The 26,673-nt window shown below is 38.6% G+C and overlaps 2 long non-coding RNA genes across 3 annotated transcripts; both read right to left on the reverse strand.

Annotated features, from left to right (window-relative positions):
* Positions 1-4,226: 4,226 nt before the first annotated feature.
* Positions 4,227-6,115, reverse strand: LOC110923250. Of its 2 annotated transcripts, XR_004885818.1 has the most exons (3): positions 5,615-6,115; positions 5,167-5,543; positions 4,227-4,285 (listed from the first exon to the last, which is right to left on the reverse strand). It is a non-coding gene; the product is annotated as an uncharacterized LOC110923250 (long non-coding RNA). The 2 variants fall into 2 exon arrangements; XR_002583907.2 differs by lacking the exon at positions 4,227-4,285 and having other exon boundaries at positions 5,021-5,543.
* Positions 6,116-22,281: 16,166 nt separating this feature from the next.
* LOC110921094 lies at positions 22,282-23,768 on the reverse strand. The gene is made up of 3 exons (XR_002582160.2): positions 23,721-23,768; positions 23,142-23,208; positions 22,282-22,337 (listed from the first exon to the last, which is right to left on the reverse strand). It is a non-coding gene; the product is annotated as an uncharacterized LOC110921094 (long non-coding RNA).
* Between the last annotated feature and the right edge of the window lie 2,905 nt (positions 23,769-26,673).

The raw sequence follows: 26,673 nt of genomic DNA on the forward strand, positions 1-26,673 counted from the left end.
CATTTTTTTCATGCTTTTATTTCATTCGGAACCTGTTAATTCTAAGTTTTCCTCAGTTGCCAATCAAAATAAGCTTTCTTTTGACAAAGAATTTTTATTAATTCTAAAAAAAAAAAAAATCTTTCACATCCATTTTAAATATCTATTAATTATATATCTTATGGCTTGAACCTAGTCACTTTGGAAATTATATCATTTCATCTCATTCATTTGTCTTTGATTTCTTGAACTAATTCAGTTGAACCATTGAATCCTACTTATGATACAACTCGTATTCACAAAATTTAATATTTTAATTCTGTGTCATCTACCTTAAATATTGTTTTTACTGACTAAAATAGGACATAAGTCTAAAAGAAATATCGTAACCCAAATCTCGAGGACGAGATTTAAAACAAGGTGGGGAGGATGTAACATACCAATTTTTATCATATAAATTATAAGGTTTGGTTAAATTTATTAACCACTATTAACTAGTAACTAGTTTATTTTTAATATAAATATTCAACCCAAATAGTTTTAAACACTATTTTATATAGTTGGTTGAAATATTATTCTAATTAATTAGCCTGTATCTGGGTGACCTTTATAATAAAATAAAAGTATATAAAAACTTATATTATTAGACAGGTAGATTACGGGTAAGCTGACCGTTAAAAATATGAAGTACCTAGACGAGCTTAGAAACCATATAGTAATTAAATTATAAAAATACATTGTACTTTGAACCTATTCTATTTTTAATGAAACTTGGTTCAAAATATAAATACAAATATTCTCGTTCTAGTGACATATTCATTATTTTCTAGAACATTATAGAAGTTATAAATAAGTAAAGCAGTTAAATTAATTATAATACATATATATAATAATAAAAGTTAAAATCAAAACCATTCATTTGAATAAAGCATGCAATACATATAAGTACTATAAAAATTGAAAATTATGAACAACACATATGATGAATACGTGTACCTATGCATGGCAATTATGAAAAATTCAATTAGGTGTAACATATGAATTGTGTTCACCAGTATATGTAGTATACGTGTATGTTTGCAATTAATATATATGGTGTACGTGTCTATTGAATGTGAGCTTCAAAAATTTTAGTATAACTATAAATAGCACTTCAACTCCTCCAAACAAAAGTGCTCATTGTGTCTGTCTTCTCACAAGACCCTCTTTCTTTCATATATGTATACCTATATATATTTTATTCATTCATATATGCCAATGATCTCTAGATCAAGTGGTGGAGGGCTTGCATTTCTCTTGAGAGATGCAGGTTCGACTCCCACTTGGTGCAGAGTGAGGCATTGGTGGGCAATGATAGGAGACCCAGGGAAACCTGGGTTGGATCCTTGAGCCAAACGGGTTTTACCGGTAATTTCACCGTCGTGCCTACGGGCGGGTGGGTTACCGGGTTTTCCCCGGAATTGGTGGTGGACTCGGGTTACTCTCGGAGTACTCTGTTTGTCCAGTGGGTGCCCCGAGAGTGCTCGGGATTGAGTTTGTTGGCCGTTCAAAAAAAAATAATAAAGTTTTGCCCCGTTTTAAGCATTGTAACTCCCGATCACCGCTACCCTTTCCGATTGATCTGAGTCCCATAACGCATGTCAGGGCTCTGCCCGACTAAGTTCGTTGGGATTCTGTCTCGGGACATCGGGACAAGGTTGATTTAGGGGTACTATACTTAACACGAGTGCATTATATATTTTTAATAGCCCAAAAGTATACCCCAAATTTATACCAGGAGTCTTTCTAGTTGAACCCTAAAGTTACACAAGGGGTCCATTCTCTTTTCTCACCATTTTATTTCCTTTTTATGATTTACCCAAAACTATTATTTATTATTCTATTTTGGTAAAATAACTCTCATAAAAAGTCATATCTATTATTTTATTTACTCAATAGGAAACCCTAGTTAAGACACCCAAGTAATTCTGCACAAACCCTAAAATTTTCAAAACAATCAGAATCAGGATCAGGGCCCCTACAACCCAGGGGGGGGGGGGTAAACCCTAGTGGACGATTATCTTCAAATCTTGTTGTCGAATTCGAATTTGAAGAAATCATCAACTCAGCAGGCCTAGTCCCACACGTGGCAACCCTATGACAATTAGGTGTCCCTTACGGACCGTAAGGGAATAGTCTTACGGTCCGTAAGCATGTCCAATTTTTGTGTATAAATAGCAGACATTGGCACTCGATTTTGGACACTGAAACGACGTAAAAACTCCAAATATACGCTGAGATATTCTCTGATTACTATCAAACACACACTAGCTCGAATTCTGCTACGATACAGGGTATTAACTCGATCGCTATTATGATTCATTTTCCGACCGATCAATATATCCAATGAATGTCTAAGTGCCGCCCACATTAGGGTTATACTTTGTCGTTCGTCGTTAATTCGATGGATGTTTAAGTATCGCACTTTGTCGTTCATTGTGAGAATTTGATCTCGTGAGTTCATCGTAAATGCTGTATTAGTTAATTACCTAGTTTCGTGTGCATTATTATTTAAATTAGGTTATCAGGCTTATCCATAGGATAAACACTACCCCATACACTTACAATCAAAATAGATACCAGTTCTCAGAAGAATCTGAATCATGAAGCTTGTTAATTCAATACTGCATGCTTATAATGTGAGTCATTCTCTTTTTATCAACTGTTTTACAATACTCCAAATTATTTTCAGAATTATAATTAAAGTGATTAAGTTTATGTAATCACCAAATTACAGCCAGTATGTGGGGTATTGTGCACATTACTACTGTTGTTATCACTTTAGGTGGGCGAACCTAAAATTAAGTGATATACATCATTCATTGGGGCAGCCAATGGTGATATGACCACAGTCACAGATCCGGTCGAGTGACAAATACTGTGGGTAGTTGGTAGATATCAGAAACATATGTAAAAACTCTTAATACTGTACATTATAATAAACGAGTCATTTTAAATAAATAGAATGATTTACTCAGTATTTCCCGCTGACAAAACCTTTTTAAAAACGCGTTTCAGGTAATTACAGTAGATTGGAGTAAGGATTGGATCCGGCACTAAAAGACTTCAAGAAGTGGCTTATTTTATTAATTAAATCAAATTAAGAAATATTGTTTTTATTAAAAGCTACCTTTGTAACAATGGAATTTATTCCATCTATTTAAATAAAATCCGGTGTTTCTAAACTCTGATATTTTTCCTAACTCACGGTCCTGATAAAATTTCCGCTGCAATATTTTTCAAAATAACTCACCGGTACCACTGGACTGCTCGCGGCTCCCGATTCCGTCCAGGATGGGGTCAGGGGTCGTGACAGAAGCAAATAAGCTAAGTCTTCTAGAAAATGTACGCCCACTAAGTACTCGACTCTACATGGTCCTCCTATTCCAACCGTGCCATAATTTCTGAAATGCAACCTGAGAAAGAAACATGCGAAAAATCAACATAAAGTTGAGTGAGTTCATAGTTCGTTTGTAAAAGATTTGAAATAAATCTTTTTGAATAACCGGTTTTTGTTGTATTGTTGAGAAAACGAATTTAAAATCATTTTCTTGTCAAATTATATGGAAACTTGGTATGAAAACATGGTATGTATCTTGTATAAATCATGTATTCTTATATAAATCATATATTTCTGTATGTATCTGGTTGTTAATGGGTTGCAAGGACATTAACATGTGACACGACATAGGAAGCCACCAAACCTTAGGCATTTTCTAGTTGGCATATTCTAAGACACAAAAGCACTGCTTGGTACTCGTTCTCATCAAGAGTGAGGCTGCCCGACACCCGTTAGATCTAACCTTTTGTTCTGCGGTCTAGGTATATTGTTGATTAATGGTGCTTATGGTACCCTATTCGTGACACGATTTCTCGTATCATTCCTCAATTCTCGTATCATTTCTCAATTCTTGTATCATTTCTCAATTCTTGTATCTCTTTATACTTGTATTTTCCCGTAGTTTAGAAAACTAGAATGCGTGTGTATGCATATTTCGAAAAATATGCTTGTTTGAAAAACCGGTATAAAACATAAGCTTTTCGTAAACCATTTGTGTCAGTTAAAACTTGCTTGTAAAATGGTTTAGAAATATGTAATTCTTGTATGCTTTGCAAAAAGTGCATGTCTTTCCACCCCGAAAACATTTAGAAAAATGTAAAATCGTAAAAAGGTGGGGTTATGAACTCACCTGAATATTCCAGTGCAAAGCTAGCTATATACGACTTTGTGATGTCGTTTCCAAGACTTGACTTGCTAGCTTGCGTTCTACAATATTCCTAACACGGAATATCTTATAAGTTTCTAAGTAATTGTGATAACTACACTACATGTCACCGAGCTTTACAGAATCGCTAACTGAACGATTTGACGTAAATTGTTAACTTAATGAAAATGATTAAGTTATATTCATTTAGCTTCATTTGTTGTCGAAATAACTAATAAGTCTTGAAAAAACTTGGTTAACGATATATGTCGTGTTTGTTTTTGAAAATAAATATATACTATATTTATTTTTATAAAAGGGTTCGTGTTTGAAATAAATATATAAATTATATTTATTTTTATAAAAGCATTGTCAAATCTTAAATGTTTAAACCAAATATAAATAGTTATGGTTTTTATAAAAGATATCCGGATTGTTGTGTTTGGAAATAAATATATCTAAATATATTTATTTTATAAAGCTATAAAGTTTAGTTATCTCGTAAAATGGTTTTGTCGAAATGTGATAACCATACTTTGTAAGTTATGTAGTGTCGTCGAAAGTAAATATATGTATTTATATTGATCGTCGTAAAAGTCGCTTGATGTCGTTAGTTACCCTTTTTCAATAAAACACATTGTTTCGTAATTTAATTTGAATCCGTAACGTTCGCTTTAAAAAATACTTTTCGTTTATGGTTTTTTTTTCTCGAAAAACGGGCAGAGTTTCCCCTGTTTTTGAAGGGTCCCGACAACTAAGTGTCGACTTATTTTTTTCAAAATTCAACAATAATTCAATGCTTTGTAATTGACAATATATAGTTTTGTTAAAATGACTAAACATAAATAAATCATTAAACGTATAACGATGGTTCGAGCTCGGTTCGCGTAACTATAAAGTGTCGAACAATATAAACAAAACTTTCGCGCGTTTAAATCTTTACCTGGTCTTTGAGTTGACCATCCTTGACTTCTGTTGACTTTTGTTGACCCGAGTTGACTCGGGTGTTGACCGAGTCAACCGGGTTTGACCCGAAACGCATCTGAGTTGACTCGTACCACGCCTTGAGACCGATGCCAAATCTGACCTAGTGGACCGTGACCCGACTTGACTGAACCGAACCACCCGTGCCTGACCGAGATCCAACCGACCCAATGTGCACCCGATCTTGCATCAAATCTGAACAAAAATTCAGACTGCCATAATCATCACCACCACCTGGTGTCTCCGGTGTCGGTGTGGCTCCGACCGCCCCGAGCAGTCGTCGACCACCACCACCACCGCCGAATCATCATCAACAGCAACACCAATCAACTCTATCTGCATCATTTCTCATCAGATCTTTGGAAAAGAAAAAAAACAAGATGAAAGAAAAGATGGAGAGGGGTTACCGTGAACTTGTCGGACTGAGAGGACCACCGCCATTCCGCCGTGTGTGGCGGTTCGAACGCCGGTCAGCCGTCATCACCTCTATGTCTTCACGTCAACAGAACATCGTGCAACCACCACCGTGGCTCCGTCGTCAATCAACCACCATCAGCGCCGCCGCGGCTTCGCCGCACACGGCGGTTCGTCGCCATCTACCGGTTCTCCTCTCTCTCTCTCCTCTCCTCCCTTCTCCCTCTCTCTCTCATATTTCTTCGATCTGCTTCAGCCACCGTGTGCCACCACCGCTGCCGTGAGCGGCGGCGCCTCCTCCATTCGGTCGCCGATTTAGGGGGAGATCAGAGAAGAGAAGTGGGGGGGGGGTGGGTGTTGTCGGCTGATTCACAAACGAGTGGAGAGGGGAAAGGGGTAAGGTGTTTGTGTATATTGTTTGTTTGTGTATGTTATGGAGAGAGAGAGAGAGAGGGTAAGGCAGAGGGTTATATGTGTGTATTGTGGGTTTGTTGTAGTTGAGAGGGAGAGGATTAAGATTAGTGTATATATAGAGGAGGATAGTATCTTGCAGAGATTTTATGTTCCAAACTTTTGAGACACAAATCTTTTGTACGGATTTTGGTTAAGATTTTAATAAGATTTGTAAGGAAAATATATAATATATTAGGTTTAGGCTTGTGGGTTTTGGGCTTGGGCCCGGGGCCCACAAGCCCATCTTATGTGTAAGTGGCTCGTAATTCCTACGAGGCCCGATATCGCAATCCGAGCTCCATAAGTGTCGAAAGCATAAAGTTTTTAGAAAAAAAAGGTGTATAATAGTGGCGTTGTCAGTATTTTGTACGGTATCAGTTTGTCACTACTTAATTTTCAGCAGTTTCTTCACGGATCGTCCTATGCGCACTGTAATGTTGAAGAGGCGTTCACAGGCACTCCAATGGCCTAATTAAGTTAATCTACTTCACAAACACTACTTTTTATCGCTTAAATAACCTGTTAATCACGAAATTAAGAGCCATAAATCACCGGTTGTCACATTTGATCGCTTATTCGTTTATCGCAACCACGCCCGCAACTCGAATTACGTTATGGATATTGTTTTATGTGTGTGTGTGTGTGTGTGCCTTATGTGTTACTTGTGCATGTTATTTATGTTATATGTGATGATTAATCGAAACTCAACCGAAACTCAATCACAATCAAATCATAAACGCTAAACGCAAGTAATTTAGGATGATTGTATGTTAGATATAGTAGTTGGGATTAAAAGTAATTTGAATGAGAAACTCTATCGCATCTTAAAGCTTGCAATCGCAATCGAAACGGCAAAACTCGTAGCACCGAACACTCAAATCAAGTGGCTAGTTAACCAAGTGACCAGCCGATCGACCAACCGCTCGATCGAGCTACCGCTCAATCGACCAGCCAGTCGATCAGGCTGCCTACTCGATCGACCAGCCCTTTCCTCTTTTGGTAAGCCTATAAATACCCCTGTCAACATCACAACTTACCACTTTTGCTCCGTGACGTCCAACCAGCGCTCTTGCTCACTTTTTCTTCGATTTCTCGCAATTCCGGTAAGATCTCATCCTAAATCTTGTACTTTCTTAACCTACACGCACTCCTACAGCTCTTTATCTTTTGAATCTTAACTTTTAACCGTGAAATCACTAGATTTGAGGTGTTCTAGGATGATGTCATGGTGGTGTTCTTGAGAACTTCATGTTTTGGCCTCAATCCACCAAGAACAACTCAGACCTTAACGATTTCCACACAAATAACCAAAGATCTTGCATAGATCTAAACATATTCATGGTGGAAAAAGGATTGAAAGATGGTTTTTAACTTTCTTTCAATTCTTTTACACTCAATACACTCAAAACCGATAGAATCGGGCCTTGTTCTAACGTTTTACTCCTTCTTGGTAACGTGTTGGTTCAAGATTTGGATTCTATCCACGAGACCACTGATTTCGGGTTAACCAAGAACAACCGTCTCGAACCGGTTGACTGGTGGAACTTGGGTGATTCCTGTTCAACCGGGTCACTGGGGTCAAGATAGGGTTCTGTTGGTTGGCACGTTGTCACACACCGTCTCGATAAAACTGCAAAACTACCAAAACCACCAAGGAAGAAGACGATCAGGTCGACCAGGTTGGAGTGTCGTCCGATCGGACTACCGTCCGAATTGATTACCACCCGGCCGGATTGCCACCCGATCGGACTACACCTTGGGTCCCATATCTAACTTCTATTTCAAACAGTTTGAAGTTATGGACATTGAACGAACTACTGTCCGATCAGATTACCACCCGATCGGATTGTCACTTGACCATGTAATGTTCTGACTTCAACACTTAAACAATTTTCAACATGTTCAATGCATAAGGGTTGCCACTCGATCGGACAACAATCCGATCGAGTGACAAAATGCTGTGAACTTGTTCTCACTAAAGTGTCTAACCAATTGGATTGTCGCCCGATAGAACGACCGTTCGATCGACCGACCTGAAAGGTAGAGATACTTCTATGTTTTCAAAATGCTACAACAAAAACTTCAAAAGACAAGCCATCATACACAAACACATCCTTCCCTAAAGGAAGTAACAATCCACTCGAACGGTCACCCGATCGGATGACCATCCGAGCGGACTGTCACCTGTATGACCGGCTATCCGATCGGGCTACCATCCGATCGAACTGCCGTCCGAGCCACTTGCACTCTGTATCTTTTTACGCGTTGCTAATCGTTGTGCTATCGTCCTGATCAGGCTAACCGTACTCTCTGGCGCTCCCTTCAATCCACCAATCGCTGTGAGTATACTCGATCCCTTTTTGCTTTATGCACTTTTGGGTGTTACATACGTTACTTATTCTAAATCACATCAAACACACTACGAAATACTTTAATCGCTAACCAATTACCGCATGTTATACGTGACTGAATGAATGCTTGTTTGTTATGTTTACACATGGAATGTTGTCTACCTGCCTTAGCAACGATAGTACTATTTGTTTGGATTCAGCATCTGTTCACTCAGGGGTTGTTAAGGACAATTTGTTACACGGCTCACTGTGGTGAGTGTGTATTACGAACTGCCTTGGGCTGTCAACTCGCAGTCATTGGTATCGATAGGTTCATGTCGATAACTAACATGCCTCATTTTACACTATAAGTGCTGGTTATCCGTAACGATATCGAACTCTATTATATCTATTAAACTTGTATGCTCACCTTTACACTATGTGTATTGACTTTTACTTTAACGTATGTGACAGGTGCTTAGGATGCTTATTTGCTTAGCTTGCTGTGAAATCGAGGCTAGGAAAGACCTAGGTCAACAATAAACAATTGTCTGTAATAAAAATCTGAGTTGTCGGAACAGAACAATTTGACTAGATCTTTTCTGTAATAATTGTATTATCTTTTATGACATGGTATGGGACATGTTGCTTAAATAATTGGTAAATATAGGTGTTATGGAAACTTCTGGACAATCTGTTTCGCTCAGTGCCGCGCCCCGATGATTCCGCCATCGGTTGGGGTGTGACATACGGTCCGTAAGGACCCTTGATGCTGGCAGCAACTTTGCAAAATTGGCAGAACAGGCCCCTAAGACTCCAAACTTGATTTTTGATGCGTTTTGGCACGTTTAAACCCCGTTAACCTCATTTCAAGGCTCTAAAATGAAGTTAAAGTATAGGGAACTTAAAATATGCTCAAAAACATCTCGGATGTCGGTTCGTTTGGTCGTACGGTCGCGTTGTTCGGTTAATTACGACAGAAGTCGTAACGAACGCAAAAACGATCCAAATTGAGCGACGAATGGAATTTTATCATGCCAATCACTAAAATATAATATTTTAATGATCACATAAATTTTTGGATGTTCGGATATATTCAGAACGTAAGATATGCGCGAAAATGCAAACTTAGGCACTTTTTGACGCTTTTAGTCCCTGTTGATCAAATAAGTTTATTTTTTGCGCAACAAACACCTCAAAGCCTATTTCTAAGCTATGTAAAGGATATTTAGGGCATGTTTAACTTATGATCATATTCCGAAATGTTCGTTACAGTACGAATCAGCATACTTTCGCAGTTTGTCGAAATTAGTCCCTGTAAGCGAATAAACTTGATTTCGACACACCAAACCCTCCAAAACTTATTTCTAAGTTATGTAAAGGTTATTTAAGGTATGTTAAGCCCATGTCACTATTCCGGAGTGTTTGTTGCATTCAACTGGTTATATTTACACATCAGATCGCGTATAACCTTCCAGAAAGCGATTTAAAGCTCGAAATTGAACAAGAATTGATTTGTGCAAAAGATACACATATTTTTTAAAATCCCAAGTATGAAACACAATATTTCATTAATTTGGTATTTTTTTGATGGTCACAGAGACACAGGTGTCACATATTATCCGTTAATTACTAACTAGAGGCGTGATGTAGACTAGGAAATGGGATACGAAATCGGACCTGTTGATTCACACAGAATACCAGGAACAATTCTTCCAAAATTCATTGATTCTTGTGGAATACCGAAAATTGGGGATTTCACACTCAAGACACTCACAAGTGAATTGGGAGAAAAAATGACTTTTCATAAAACTCAAAACTGATTATCTTCCTCCCATTACATCCATATAAATAACAACGTAAATTCAAAACGGGCCTCAAAACACACTTGGGCCAAAAGCTAGAACCAAATAAAAGTCCACGAAAAGCACTAAAAAACATAAAAATATAAAGATGGCCCGTTCCTCAACACTTGGGCCTGCATCAAGGCGGGTCTTTGCACGATGAAGCTTTCTATTAGTTAGTTAATTTATATAAAAACCTACTTCTTTTTCGTTTATATTTGGTAAATTATGTTCACTTGTGTTCATTTATATTTGGGTAAATCACATTTTTCGTCCTTTATGTTTGTATCGAATTACAATGTTTGTATCGAATTACAGTGAATAGCCTTTAACTTCAATATTTACAGTCAAAATCCTTTATTTGAAAAACTCATTACACTCTACGTCCTTTAGCTCTAACCTGGTTAAAAATTTAAGTTAGGTCTGATCAGTCAAGGGCAGTTTAGTCTTTCTACCAACTTATTAAAGAAAAAAATAAAACGTAATTTTAAAAACCCACTTCATTCTTTCCCTTTCTTCTTCATCATCACCAGCACTACCATAACCACCACCACCACCACCCCTCTTTCTGACTCTGTCTCTCTCTCCAACCACCACCTTTCTCTCTCTAACCAACCCCCGCCCCTATCACCACCACCACCACCATCAAATCCGCTAGCTCGTGACCTAACCACCGGCAGGTCAATCTACCGTGAGTGGGACGACAACATCAGTGAGTTTGTGATTGCCCTTTTTAGTGGCAGAGTAGTGTTGAGCAAGTCCTAGTTTGATTTTGCTAAATTCTTCCCATGTCATATCAGCATATTCTGTTCCAACCAGCAACTAACAAAATCATATTTTGGTCTCCAATAACTTAATACATGGATTCACAACTCAAACCCCACATCACAGCTAACTAAGTGCTTGTTTACTAATAAATGTAAAAAAAGGAATGAAATTACTACCGACAGAAAGAATTACATAGTTGAAAAAACTCACCGTTGACTCCAAGAGAATAGGATAGCCCCTTGTTGTGCGATTAAAATTACATATTCTGTTCCAACCTGTCACAGCCCCCGATCCCTATCTCCCGGGAACGGGCGGCCGTGAGCCAGTTTCGGTGGTATCACATTTATTTATCCAATTTGGCAGCGGAAATTTTCATCAGGACCGTAGTTAGGAAATATTTAATCAGAGTAAACCACCATGTTTTATTACATTAAACATATGGGTAAAAACCCAAGTTTTCAATACACACGTTTCATAGGAATAAATCCTATTTATTTAATAAAAACATCCATTTTATTCTTAGGTAACTTTATTGCCACTTTTCCAAGCCTTCAGTGCTGTCCAGCTGGCTTCTATTTGGCTTTCACATTTTGTTACCTGAAACGCGTTTTAAAAACATTTTGTCAGTGGAAAATACTGGTGAGTGATTCCCAGTTTAATCAAGTTTAAGTAAAAACCAATTTGCAGTATTGAGGGCACATCCGCAATTACATTTGTATCCAAGACATCACAATTAACATCAGTGGTACGGTCATACTCAACTTATGGGATGTTACCACGCCAGTAACCAATTTTGTATACAAAACCCCAACATACCCACTATAATTGTATCCCTTACAAATACTCAATAACTGCTTTGTATATATTTAATTAAGTGAGGTTTTGTAAAAACAATAAACAAAAAGGTTTATAAAAGTGGATCAACTCACATTGCTGTCTTAGGTGATTCTTTAGGGTTTCCTGGTGAATATCTATAATTTACACAAATGCACGTGTGTTAGTATAATAACCCATTTTAACATTAGTAATACCCTCCCCGAGACGGCATTCCAACGAATACATCGGGCAGAACCACGACATCCGTTACGGAACCCTAGATCAATCGGGCAGCGTATCTAATACGTCTCCAGGGGTTATAATACTTACATCATAGCAGAACCTCGCTAATTTAGGGGGTATAATACCCGGCTATAATAACGCCACTACAGAATTTAAGAGAGAAAGAAAGGAAATGAACGGTTGAACTGAAGGCCCGTTGCCTTCTCTTTATGGTGCTGAAAACGCACTTTCTCGCGGCCCGCGTGGGGTTTGGGCCGGGCTCACGCGGCCCGCGTCAACCTCGGTCAACGGTGTAGCTTGGTCCGGTCATCATATAGGCTCGACACGCTTTGGACACGTGGCCGCACCGGGCTGTGCCACAATTCTAGGTACTCGCGGCCCGCTTAACTTAATCCGACATGTACGCGGCCCGCCTGGACTTATGATTTAAGAGAAGTCTGGTCACCTACTCGCGCGGCCCGCATGAACTTGAGGTGAGGCCCTACGCGGCCCGCCTCAGCTTATCTTTTAAGGTTTTTATTTATTTTATATAGTATAATCTATTTTCGGGCTCGGTTTTCACATACGGGGTGCATATAAAGACAAGTTGATATATTTAAAGATATATTAGGGTGTCGGAATTATTATGAGAATGTCGGTTTTACCGAGGGTTGTTATATCCTCCCCACCTTGTTTTAGAGCTCGTCCTCGAGATCTACTGGAATAAGTGTGGATATTTCTTTTGCATTTCTGATTCCAGTTCCCACGTGTATTCAGGTCCTCTTTTGGAGTCCCATTTCACTTTGACCAGAACTAATCTCTTATGCTTGAGATTCTTAATCTTTCTATCTTCAATCTGTAGAGGCCTTTCTACAAATTTGAGTTGTTCATTAATCTCTATATCCTTGAGAGGTATTACGAGTGATTCATCAGCTAAACACTTTTTGAGATTAGATACATGAAACACATCATGTATTCCTGCCATTTCTTCGGGCAGTTGTAGCTGATAGGCTACAGGTCCTATTCTTTTAAGAATTTTGAAAGGTCCAATATACCTGGGACTAAGCTTTCCTCTTTTGATGAATCTTACCACTCCTTTCCAGGGAGAGACTTTCAATAATACTTTATCTCCCACTTGAAATTCTAATGGTTTGCGTCTGTTATCAGCATAGCTCTTTTGGCGATCACGTGCTGTTTTCAGTCGTTCCTTGACTTGAATGATTTTATCAGTTGTTTCTTGTACTATTTCAGGTCCAGATAATTGTTTTTCCCCAATTTCTGCCCAACAGACTGGGGTTCTGCACTTTCGTCCATAAAGTGCTTCGAATGGTGCAGCATTGATACTTGTGTGATAACTGTTATTATAAGAAAATTCTATTAAAGGTAAGTGTTCGTCCCAGTTACCTCCAAAATCAATTACACAAGCTCTAAGCATGTCCTCCATTGTTTGAATTGTCCTTTCGCTTTGTCCGTCCGTTTGAGGATGATAAGCTGTGCTTAGATTTAACCTGGTTCCCATTGCTTTTTGGAAACTTGACCAAAAATGAGAGGTAAAACGGCTATCCCTATCAGAAACAATTGATAAAGGAATGCCATGTAATGAAACAATTTCATTTACATACAATTTGGCTAATTGTTCCATACTAAAGGTTTCCTTTATTGGTAAGAAATGAGCTGACTTGGTTAATCTATCTACAATCACCCAGATTGTATCATTACCTTTCCTTGTTTTAGGCAATTTGGTAACAAAATCCATTGTTATCAATTCCCATTTCCAAACTGGTATTTCTAATTGTTGTAACAATCCTGAGGGTTTCTGATGTTCAGCTTTAACTTGTGAGCAAGTTAAACATTTAGAAACATAAGCTGCTACATCCTTTTTCATCCCTATCCACCAGAAATTTTTCCTTAAATCCTGGTACATTTTATCACTTCCTGGATGCATCGTATATTTAGACTTATGGGCTTCTTCTAATATACGGTAACGTAAATTTCCTAATTTAGGTATCCACATTCTCTTTTTATGGAACCTCCAAATTCCATCCGTTCCTTGTTCTAATTCCTTAATCATTCCCTTTAACTTTTCAGTATCTTCCTTGATTACTGATTCTTGTGCTTTTCTAACCTGATTGTTTAAATCTACTTGTAGATTTAATTTAAGAGAACGTATCCTTTTTGGCTTTTCGTGATATTTTCGACTTAAAGCATCAGCCACCACATTGGCTTTTCCTGCATGATACTGGATATCACAATCATAGTCACTAAGTAATTCCATCCAGCGTCTCTGTCTCATATTCAATTCTTTTTGCCCGAAGACATATCTTAAACTCTTATGATCTGTGAATATGGTAAACTTACTACCATAAAGATAATGTCTCCAAATCTTAAGGGCAAAAATTATGGCTCCTAATTCCAAATCATGGGTCGAATAATTTCCTTCATGACTCTTAAGCTGTCTAGATGCATAAGCTATAACCTTTTGACGTTGCATCAATACGCATCCATAACCTAACTTAGAAGCGTCACAAAAGACTACAAAGTCTTCAGTTCCTTCTGGTAATGCTAGTATGGGTGTATGGGTTAATCTTTGTTTAAGGATTCTAAAGGCTTCTTCTTGTTTTGGTCCCCATTCAAACTTAACAGATTTACAGGTTAACTTAGTTAAAGGAATGGCTATTCTAGAAAAATCTCGAATAAATCTTCTATAATAACCGGCCAATCCTAAGAAACTTCTAATTTCAGTTGGTGATTCTGGGGTTTTCCATTTGGTAATTGCCTCGATTTTCGTTGGATCTACATGAATTCCTTCATGGTTAACTAAATGTCCGAGAAATTGTACTTGTTCTAACCAAAATTCACACTTTGAAAACTTAGCATAAAGCTTCTCTTTTCTCAATAAACTTAAAAGTAAGTGCAAGTGCTTTGCATGCTCATCTTTACTTTTAGAGTAAATTAGAATATCATCTATGAAGACAATTATGAATTTATCCAAATATAGCTTACATATTCGGTTCATCATGTCCATAAATGCGGCTGGGGCATTGGTTAAACCAAATGGCATGACAGTAAATTCATAATGACCATACCTTGTTCTGAATGCGGTTTTAGGAATGTCCTCTTCCTGTACCTTTAATTGATGATATCCTGATCTTAAATCGATTTTAGAGAAAAATCGAGCTCCTTGAAGTTGATCAAACAAATCATCGATCCTCGGTAATGGGTACCGATTCTTAATCGTGATTTTGTTCGATTCACGGTAGTCAATGCACATACGCATCGATCTGTCCTTCTTTTTGACAAATAATATTGGTGCTCCCCATGGCGATGAACTTGGCTGTATGAATCCCTTCTCTAACAACTCGTCTAGTTGTTTCTTCAGTTCTTGCATTTCCGCGGGTGCCAAACAGTAAGGTGCTTTGGCAATCGGTGCTGTTCCTGGTAACAGATGAATTCTGAATTCAACTTCCCTGTCTGGCGGTAGTCCTGGCAATTCTTCTGGAAAGACATCTGAAAATTGGGACACTACTGGGATATCTTTTAATTCTTTTCCTTTAGTGTTAGTGATTATTGAAATCAAATACACTATAGATCCTTTTCTTATACAACTTGCAGTTTTCATCACAGAGATGAATTTAGTGGATCTAAAAGGTTTATCTCCTTTAATTGAGATCTTTTCACCTCTTGGGGATTTTAATTGAATTGTCTTTTGATCACATAAAATACTGGCTTTATTGGCTATTAACCAATCCATTCCTAACACAACATCAAATCCAGCCAGATTCATTGGATAAAGGTTTGCAATAAAATTTTGATTAAAAATTTCTATTCTTGCTCCCTGCAAGATTTCAGAAATCTTAACAGTTTCTCCATTTGCGGTTTCCACTAGACATTCTTGTGGTAGTTTAGTTAATGATTGATTTAAGAGTTTGCAAAACGAAGTATTAATAAAACTTCGGTTTGCACCAGAGTCAAATAATACTTTAGCAAAAATATCTTTAACTAAAAACGTACCAGCAATGACGTCCGGAATTAGTCTAGCTTCGTCTGCAGTTAGCACGAATGCTCTGGCATTTTTAGGATTTTTGTTGGTTGCAGCTGGAGCCAATTTCGGACAGTTTGTCCTAATGTGACCTTTTTCCCCACAATTGAAACACATTCCATTACTGGATTTCTTCTTGCAATTCTCTTCCTTGTGTCCTGGGGCCTTGCAAAAATTACAGTAAGTAGAGCATCTTCCAGAATGCTTCTTTCTGCAGGCTTTGCAGTAGGGTGCAGAGGTAGAACCTACATTCCTACGATTGGAATTCCCAGAACGGAATTCTTGAGTAAGCCTTTGGGTTAGGTTTCTCCTCTGGTCTTCTTCTCTAGTACGGATTAACTCATCTGTCAAGGTATTGGCTAGTTCTACAGCTTCCTCTATGGTTTGGGGTCTAGCTGCCTTGACTACATGTCTAATTTCTCCAATTAATCCCCAAATGTAACGGGAGATTAACACTGGTTCAGGTGATGCAAGGGTAGGTACTATCCTAGCATATTCAAAGAATGTGGTAGTGTAACCTTTACTGTCTACCCCGGTCATTCTAAGATTTAGGAACTTATTTGCTATCTGTTCTTTTTCATTGGGAGGGCAGAATTTCCTTTCTACCATGTTCTTGAATTCTTCCCATTCCATATTATAAATCTTATCACTTCCTCTGGATTGGAGGATAGTGTTCCACCATTCTAAGGCTGCATTTTTAAACAGATTTGAAGCAAACATTATTTTATCTTCTTCAGCACACTTGCTTATTTTCAGAACTGCCTCAGTTTTCTCTATCCAGCGTAAAGCTGCAATGGATCCTTCATTGCCCGAGAATTCTATTGGTTTGCAGGACCAGAATTCTTTGTAAGAACAACCATGTGGCATGGTTCTTCTTCTTTTGGGAACGGGCGCTTGAAGTATGGGTCCATTGTTCACGCTATTTTCGGGTTCAGTTGGTCGCTTACTGCTATGCTTACTTTTATTATTCGCTTCCTGAACTGTTTGAATAATAAATGGCATCGCATCTATAATTCCCTGTGCCACAATATGCTGAACGGCACTATTATCCATTTGGTTTCCGTTGTTATTATTGTCCGAATTCTCATTAACCACGTTAATGTTACTCTGGTTATCGTTATTCAGATTATCTTGATTTCCCTCGTCGGCCATCTGAATTTTAAACATTTACCAAATATTAATATCACAATTAATATTTGAATATAGCCAATCACATGACACGCACGTTTAACCAAAAACGTCGAGCATTGCGACATTTACTCTATTTATATAGTATGCATCAATACACACCAGTACAGAAATTAAAATTACAGTACCGACTGAAATGTAAAGCTACAATACTAATAGTATGCATCCGTAGTTTTTTTTTTCTAACACATACACACATATATTATTTTATTATTATTATTATTACTGTTTCTACCATCACCTTTACTGATATGGATTCATCCAAAAATCCATATTACGCTCATCGTATTTCCATACGAGGCGTTCTCCCACCTGTCGCATACGATCACTGCTTTCTAAAATTTCCTCCCCAAAAGTCCTAAGCTCCTGGACATTTTCTGCACTCATTGGGGGTGCAGGTTCTAGGACTGGATTTGGAAACTGAGGTACGGGTTCCTGATACGGAGGCATAGGGGCTTGGTACGGGTATGGATTTTCTAAAATTTCCCTAACATATGCGTCACTAATGTTGTAGGGATCTTGAGGATCTAACCCTGGATAAGCTCCTAAGTTGGGTATTGGCACATTTTCCTGAATTGGGTTTTGTTGCACGTAGTCCCTAACATCGTCCCACCAGGGGTCGTAGTTGTTTGGGTCTAGAGGATCAGGTGCAGGTACCCTAGGTATCTCCTCCGGGTTGTACTCAGGCATTTCTATCTGGTCTTCTATTTCCATGGGTTGATCAGGATTTTGTGGTTGGGGTGCTAGCATTTGTTCCAGGTTTGGGTCGGCAGCAGTGGTTGCTAAAATATGGATATTAGCGATACCCCTATTGAGCATATCCTGATTATAAGCATCAGTTTCTCTTTTTGCTGCGGCTAACACTCGCTGTTCCTGCAACTTTTTCATTCTTTTCCTACGCTCGTGCGCTCCCCTACTGAACCATCCACTCTTTTTCTGAGGAAATGGCTCTTCAGACTGAGCCTTAAACACAAAGATCCCTTCTTCTGTGTCAGCAGAATACCCTGAGAGGGCAGGCTGAGAAGAGGAGGTGCCTTCGCTCCTAGGCGAACCAGACAGTTGACGATAAGCATCAGAAGGTCCTTGGTCGCTCATACTGTAAACTAACAAATAGTCAGATAACACATAGCAAGAAATACAATTATACACGTATTTCCATAGTTTATTTCCTAACACTTTGAATTTTGATGTCAGCAGAACACTTCTGTGGCTGAATCAGTGGCATAGCTCTGATACCACCTTCTGTCACAGCCCCCGATCCCTATCTCCCGGGAACGGGCGGCCGTGAGCCAGTTTCGGTGGTATCACATTTATTTATCCAATTTGGCAGCGGAAATTTTCATCATGACCGTAGTTAGGAAATATTTAATCAGAGTAAACCACCTTGTTTTATTACATTAAACATATGGGTAAAAACCCAAGTTTTCAATACACACGTTTCATAGGAATAAATCCTATTTATTTAATAAAAACATCCATTTTATTCTTAGGTAACTTTATTGCCACTTTTCCAAGCCTTCAGTGCTGTCCAGCTGGCTTCTATTTGGCTTTCACATTTTGTTACCTGAAACGCGTTTTAAAAACATTTTGTCAGTGGAAAATACTGGTGAGTGATTCCCAGTTTAATCAAGTTTAAGCAAAAACCAATTTGCAGTATTGAGGGCACATCCGCAATTACATTTGTATCCAAGACATCACAATTAACATCAGTGGTACGGTCATACTCAACTTATGGGATGTTACCACGCCAGTAACCAATTTTGTATACAAAACCCCAACATACCCACTATAATTGTATCCCTTACAAATACTCAATAACTGCTTTGTATATATTTAATTAAGTGAGGTTTTGTAAAAACAATAAACAAAAAGGTTTATAAAAGTGGATCAACTCACATTGCTGTCTTAGGTGATTCTTTAGGGTTTCCTGGTGAATATCTATAATTTACACAAATGCACGTGTGTTAGTATAATAACCCATTTTAACATTAGTAATACCCTCCCCGAGACGGCATTCCAACGACTACGTCGGGCAGAACCACGACAGCCGTTACGGAACCCTAGATCAATCGGGCAGCGTATCTAATACGTCTCCAGGGGTTATAATACTTACATCGTAGCAGAACCTCGCTAATTTAGGGGGTATAATACCCGGCTATAATAACGCCACTACAGAATTTAAGAGAGAAAGAAAGGAAATGAACGGTTGAACTGAAGGCCCGTTGCCTTCTCTTTATAGTGCTGAAAACGCACTTTCTCGCGGCCCGCGTGGGGTTTGGGCCGGGCTCACGCGGCCCGCGTCAACCTCGGTCAACGGTGTAGCTTGGTCCGGTCATCATATAGGCTCGACACGCTTTGGACACGTGGCCGCACCGGGCTGTGCCACAATTCTAGGTACTCGCGGCCCGCGTTAACTTAACCCGACATGTACGCGGCCCGCCTGGACTTATGATTTAAGAGAAGTCTGGTCACCTACTCGCGCGGCCCGCATGAACTTGAGGTGAGGCCCTACGCGGCCCGCCTCAGCTTATCTTTTAAGGTTTTTATTTATTTTATATAGTATAATCTATTTTCGGGCTCGGTTTTCACATACGGGGTGCATATAAAGACAAGTTGATATATTTAAAGATATATTAGGGTGTCGGAATTATTATGAGAATGTCGGTTTTACCGAGGGTTGTTATACAACCAGCAACTAACAAAATCATATTTTGGTCTCCAATAACTTAATACATGGATTCACAACTCAAACCCCACATCACAGCTAACTAAGTGCTTGTTTACTAATAAATGTAAAAAAAGGAATGAAATTACTACTGGCAGAAAGAATTACATAGTTGAAAAAACTCACCGTTGACTCCAAGAGTATAGGATAGCCCCTTGTTGTGCGATTAAAATTACATATTCTGTTCCAACCAGCAACTAACAAAATCATATTTTGGTCTCCAATAACTTAATACATGGATTCACAACTCAAACCCCACATCACAGCTAACTAAGTGCTTGTTTACTAATAAATGTAAAAAAAGGAATGAAATTACTACTGGCAGAAAGAATTACATAGTTGAAAAAACTCGCCGTTGACTCCAAGAGTATAGGATAGCCCCTTGTTGTGCGATTAAAATTACATATTCTGTTCCAACCAGCAACTAACAAAATCATATCTTGGTCATAGGCTTAATACATGGATTCACAAGTCAAACCCCACATCACATGGCTAATAACTAATAGGCTGCTCCATTTCTCCGGCACCGATCACCTCAATGGCTCTAACCATCACCGTCGCTGCTCCATCTGTTCTTCATACCCACCACACTGCTCATCCTCACCGTCCATATTAATACCGTCATCATTTTCTTTAAAACCCAGATGGGGGTTCGTCTAAAGTGAAGAATTTGCAGACCCGAATTGAAAGTTAAACGCAATCAAGTCTTGATTTTAACTCGTTGCAGACCCCATTTGCAAACCCAAAGTGAAGAATTTGCAGACCCCAATTTGCATCGTTCAAAACTCTGTTCAGAACCCCCACTCGCAACACTACTAAAACTCCGATCAAAACCCTTTTGCCACCACCTCAAAACTCCAGTCAACCACCACCCGCTCAGATCTGACAAACAACTGTTGTGATTGTGTTTAGGGTTTTTTTTGGGAAACGAGGGAAAACCCCCAGGCAAACCTATTATTAATAAATTTTAAAAAACGAGATTACAACCAGAGAGCATTTGGCCAAGGTGACTTGCCATAAAAACCAAACCTCAAAAAAGAACACAAACAAAAAACCAACATACAAAAGACTCCAAACTAAAAAAGTGTTTAGGGTTTTTGGGAGTAAGAAAAGTGTGAAGAAGAAAGATGATGCCCAAATCAGTAAGAAAAACTCTATTTATTGTTTTTTTTTTTTGTAAATAAATAGGTAAAATGACTCAAGTGCCCTCATGTGTCTTGCACATGATAAACTTAACTGCAATTTTTTAAACTAGGTTAGAGCTAAAGGACGTAGGGTGTAATGAGTTTTCCAAATAAAGGATTGTGACTGTAATTATTGAAGTTAAAGGTTATGCACTGCAATTCGATACAAACATAAAGGACGAAAAGTGTAATTTACCCTTTATATTTCTTGAACTATGTTCATTTATGATGTTTATTATTTGTTTGTTGATATTGATGAATTGTTCCTTTAAGTTTTAAACGAACATGAACAAAGAAAAGTGTTTGATTATATGTTCGTGTTTGTGCTCATATTCAGTTAAAGTAAAATGAACAAACACGAACATGTCTTTGTTCATGTTCGTTCGGCTCATTTACAAGCCTACCTACCAAATTACTATTTTTAAAATGAGTTACCTGTCCTTATTGGTTTCGGCTTTCATTCGAAAATGATAGATTGGATTATGACATGTGTTTCCACTCCTACCTATTCGATTTGTGTTAATGGGGAAGTTCATGGTTATTTTAAGGGTAAACGTGGCTTAAGACAGGGTGACCCTTTATCCCCATATTTATTCACGCTTGTTATTGAAATATTGACATGCATTTTGCAACAGGCTGCTCAGTTGGATTCTTCTTTTAGGTTTCATAACAAATGTGAAAAGCAAAATATTATAAATCTCTGTTTTGCAGACGACTTATTTTTATTTGCTCGGGTGATGTTCGGTCGGCTCAATGCATCATGGAGTCGCTTACTCGGTTTACTAGCATGTCCGGGTTGGTTCCCAGCATCCAGAAAAGCACAGCTTTCTTTTGTAATGTCTCATCTCATGTCAAAGATGCTATCTTGGATATCCTGCCGTTTGATGTAACACCCAGTTTATAATATCAGATTTAACAACATGTAAGACTTACAATTTATGCCAAAAGTAGACTTTACAAAAACTTTCAAGATTTGAGAACCAACTAGTTACGACATTCACAAGCTTAACCAACCAAATCATGTTCAAAGTAAAACTACAAGTGTTTATTTTAGAACGAAACAAAAGATCAAGTGCGGAAGCGTAGTATTGTGTGTTCGGTTCGACTCGATTGCTTGATCATCATCCTTTACTTGAGTACCTGAAAACTAATATTTTAAACAGGCGTTAGCATTATGATTCTAAAATTTCACGTAATTAACCGGATTCGAACGCGTATTCAAGAAATTAAAAACAGAATCACACCAAACTGGGTTCCACCGTAACTTACGGTGACACCGTAAGTTACGGTGGCTTCTGGACAAGTTGGAGCCTACCGTAAACCAGTAGGATCCCACCGTAACAGATTTGCAGGCCACCGTAAATTACCGTACCACCGTAATTTACGGTGAGCCCTGCACAAAAACCCCCTTGTTTCAAATGCAGTTTTGCTGATTCTTTTATGCGACAAAACAGCTTAATTTCACATAATTTGTTAAGCGACTGGTCTAATTTCTCCATACATGTATTTTACTTATGATAATACTCAACTATTCTTATGCGGGCATGTCTACGGAATTAACTTACAAACTAAATTACAAGGCTTTTTAGTTAGTCGTTTGTACTATTGTCATGCATCAAATCTAAACCTTAACTCCTATATTAAGAGTAAAGTTTCTTAATTTGCTTATGGTGTTCGCTACACGGCTTACACATCATGTAATTCACGCATTTTATATAATAGTGTCATGCTTCGTGCTTATTACCAAAACTTGTTTGACCCGTTTGGGTGCTAAATTTACACACCATTAAGGATATGCAAGATTTCATGCTTTTCACTTGTTTTGACCCGTTTACTTGTTTAAGAAGCACAATCACTTTCGTGACACAATGTTCTATCCTATTTACCATGCTTTTCACTATAATATAAGAACGATAGTTAACCTTGATGTAGCGAAGCAATAGTTTCGTACCTTTAGAGCACGCCCTTTCCCCGTGGATTCCTTTCGGCTTGTCCGCTTGACGATCCGGACTCTTTGCCTAAAAATTTCAGTTTACAACATGTTTAGAACTCTTTTTATGACCACAATCACATCATTATGGACCATTATCAAATCTGCGTTTTTATCCAAATTTTTACATTTAAATCCTCACTTAGGCATTTCAACAAACACCTAACGGGGCAGATTTTCCTACAATAATTACCAAGTTCGTGACGTGAAATTTAACATCTAATTTCACTTTATTTTCATAAAAGTTTATATTATCTTGACATCAATATTTCTGAATTACTTCACTAATTCAGATTTTGCTAAATTAAGAGTCAAAATCTCTAGTATTCACCAAGTTTCTTTTAGTTCTTTGTTCCCCACATGTAAACCCAAACTCTTACAAACATGACGTAAGGTTTTGACAAGGAATCACCTAGTGTTTAACCATAGACATCAAATTACTTCAAGATTCATTCATGCATTGCATATCTAGGCTAAATTTCAGTTTATCCTAGTTAACCCAAGATTCAAGATGGAACAAAATATCAAGATTTTTCATACCTTTATGATCCTCACTACGAGGGGATCACTAATTCGTGTTTAGAACTTGATTTAAGACAGATTTGGGGCTTCAATTTAAAGGATTTTGGTGTGAAGCTAGGGTTTGAAGAACCCCCTTGTCGCCCCTCTTCTCTTGATCGACCAGACACACTAATTTTGGTGTGTTTGGTTTGGTTTTGTTACTATTAGTAACCAACTTTTCTAATTTGTCAAGTTTAGTCCCCCAACTTTGTTTTGTTCTTAAGTTAATGTGTTTTAGGCATATCATGCATTATTTCAAGACTTGATCTTAACTAGGTTATATTCCTAGTTAGTAATATCTTGTTTATTAATTCTTTAAAATTTCAAGGTAAGGGTTTTTATTTTCGGGGTGTTACAAGTCCACCCCCCTTAAAAGGGTTTCGTCCCCGAAACCGAATTACGTACCGAATAAAAAAGGGTATAGCCGTTGCATCTCCTCTTCGGATTCCCATGTGGTATCCGCCCCTTTCTTGTGTTCCCACTTGACCCTCACTTGGTTGATCTCTTTGTTCCTTAGGGTTTTCACCTTACGATCTAAAATCGCAATAGGTCTTACCACATAGTTGAGGCTGTTATCCACCTCGATATCATCGTAGTGGATATGAGCGATCTCATCAGCCAAAAATTTTCGAAGATGTGACACGTGGAATGTGTTATGTATCCCACTCAACTCTTCGGGTAATTCAAGACGATATGCTACTTTACCGACCCGTTCAGTGACTCTAAAAGGCCCAATAAATCTTGGGCTTAGTTTTCCCCTTTTTCTGAATCTAATAATACCCTTCCATGGGGAAACTTTTAGCATAACCATATCGCCAACCTGAAATTCAATTGGCCTATTTCTTTTATCTGCATATGCCTTTTGCCGGTCTTGAGCCGCTTTCATGTGTGCCCGAACTATGTCGATTTTCGCATTTATAGTTCGGATTATATCAGTAGGTGCTAGCCCCCGCGGACCCACTTCTCCCCAACATACTGGAGTCCGACATTTTCTGCCATATAATAGCTCATACGGGGCCATTTTAATACTCGTGTGATAGCTATTGTTATATGCAAATTCGACCAAAGGTAAATGGACGTCCCAACTACCTCCAAAGTCAATAATGCAAACCCTTAGCATATCTCCCAACGTTTGTATTGTTCTTTCGCTCTGCCCATCAGTTTGTGGATGGTAAGCAGTGCTAAGGAACAATTTAGTTCCCATTTGTTCTTGGAATTCACGCCAGAATTTCGAAGTAAATCGAGTATCTCTGTCTGACACAATGGATATCGGTACTCCATGCCTTGCTATGATTTCATTGGTGTATACTTCCGACATTTTCTCAGACGTATAAGTCTCACGAATCGGAATAAAGTGAGCACTTTTAGTTAGCCTATCCATGACTACCCATATAGCATCAAAGCCACGACTTGTTTTAGGCAGTTTGGTCAATAGGTCCATCGTAATTTGCTCCCATTTCCAAACCGGGATTTCTAACGGTTGAAGTTTACCATATGGCTTTTGGTGTTCCGCCTTAACTCGTAGGCAAGTCAAACACTTTTCCACGTATTTCACGGTGTCACGCTTCATTCCGGGCCACCAATAGTTTTGCTTCAAGTCATTATACATCTTGGTCGCTCCCGGATGAATGGAATAACGGGATTTATGAGCTTCATCAAGTAGAAGCTTCTTAACCTCACATGTGTTAGGGACCCAGATTCTATCAAAACGAGTCTTTAGGCCGTGACTGCCTATCTCAAGGTCTTTAACTTGGCCGATAATTCTTTCCTTTTTCCAGTTTTCCGCCTTTACAGCTTCATCCTGTGCTTCTCGAATTCGTTCTAGTAAGCTTGAAGTCACAACAAGTTGCATTGATCTTACCCGTATCGGGGTATAATCTTCTTTGCGACTCAGCGCATCGGCCACTACATTGGCCTTCCCAGGGTGGTAATGTATTTCACAATCGAAATCTTTGACTGTTTCCAACCACCGCCTTTGTCTCATGTTTAATTCCTTCTGATCGAAGAAATATTTCAAGCTTTTATGGTCGGTAAAAATTGTAAATTTTACCCCGTACAAATAATGCCTCCATATCTTCAAGGCAAACACCACCGCCGCCAATTCCAAGTCGTGAACCGGGTATTTCTTTTCATGAACCTTCAATTGCCTCGAGGCGTAGGCGATGACCTTACCTCGTTGCATCAGAACACACCCGAGCCCTAAATAGGAAGCATCCGAGTAAACATCCATGTCGTCAGTCCCTTCTGGTAATGTCAATACCGGAGCGTGGGTCAACCTTTCTTTGAGCGTTTGAAAAGCTTCCTCTTGCTTAACGCCCCATACAAACTTTTCCTCCTTGCGAGTCAATTTGGTCAATGGCAAGGCAATTTTGGAGAAATCCTGTATGAATTTCCGATAATACCCCGCAAGCCCTAAAAAGCTTCGGATTTCTGAGGGGTTTCTTGGAGGGTTCCATTTTGACACCGCTTCCACCTTGGACGAATCCACTAGTACTCCATCGGTACTAATGATATGTCCAAGAAATTGCACCTCTCTTAGCCAGAAAGCGCACTTAGAAAATTTTGCATATAGCTTTTCTCGTCTGAGGGTGTCTAATACTTCCCGCAAATGATACACATGCTCAGCTTCATTCTTCGAATATACCAAAATGTCATCGATAAATACGATTACCGACTTATCTAGCATGGGTTTGCAAACCCGGTTCATGAGGTCCATGAAAGCCGCGGGTGCATTTGTCAATCCAAAGGGCATTACAAGGAACTCATAATGCCCGTACCGTGTACGAAAGGCCGTCTTCGGTACGTCTTCCTCCTTGACCTTCAGTTGGTGATAACCAGATCGAAGATCAATTTTGGAGAACCAACTTGCTCCTTGTAATTGGTCAAATAAATCATCAATTCTTGGAAGTGGGTATCGATTCTTCACCGTGAA

The sequence above is a fragment of the Helianthus annuus genome, chromosome 17 (genome assembly GCF_002127325.2).
Source record: "Helianthus annuus cultivar XRQ/B chromosome 17, HanXRQr2.0-SUNRISE, whole genome shotgun sequence".
Lineage (NCBI taxonomy): Eukaryota > Viridiplantae > Streptophyta > Magnoliopsida > Asterales > Asteraceae > Helianthus > Helianthus annuus.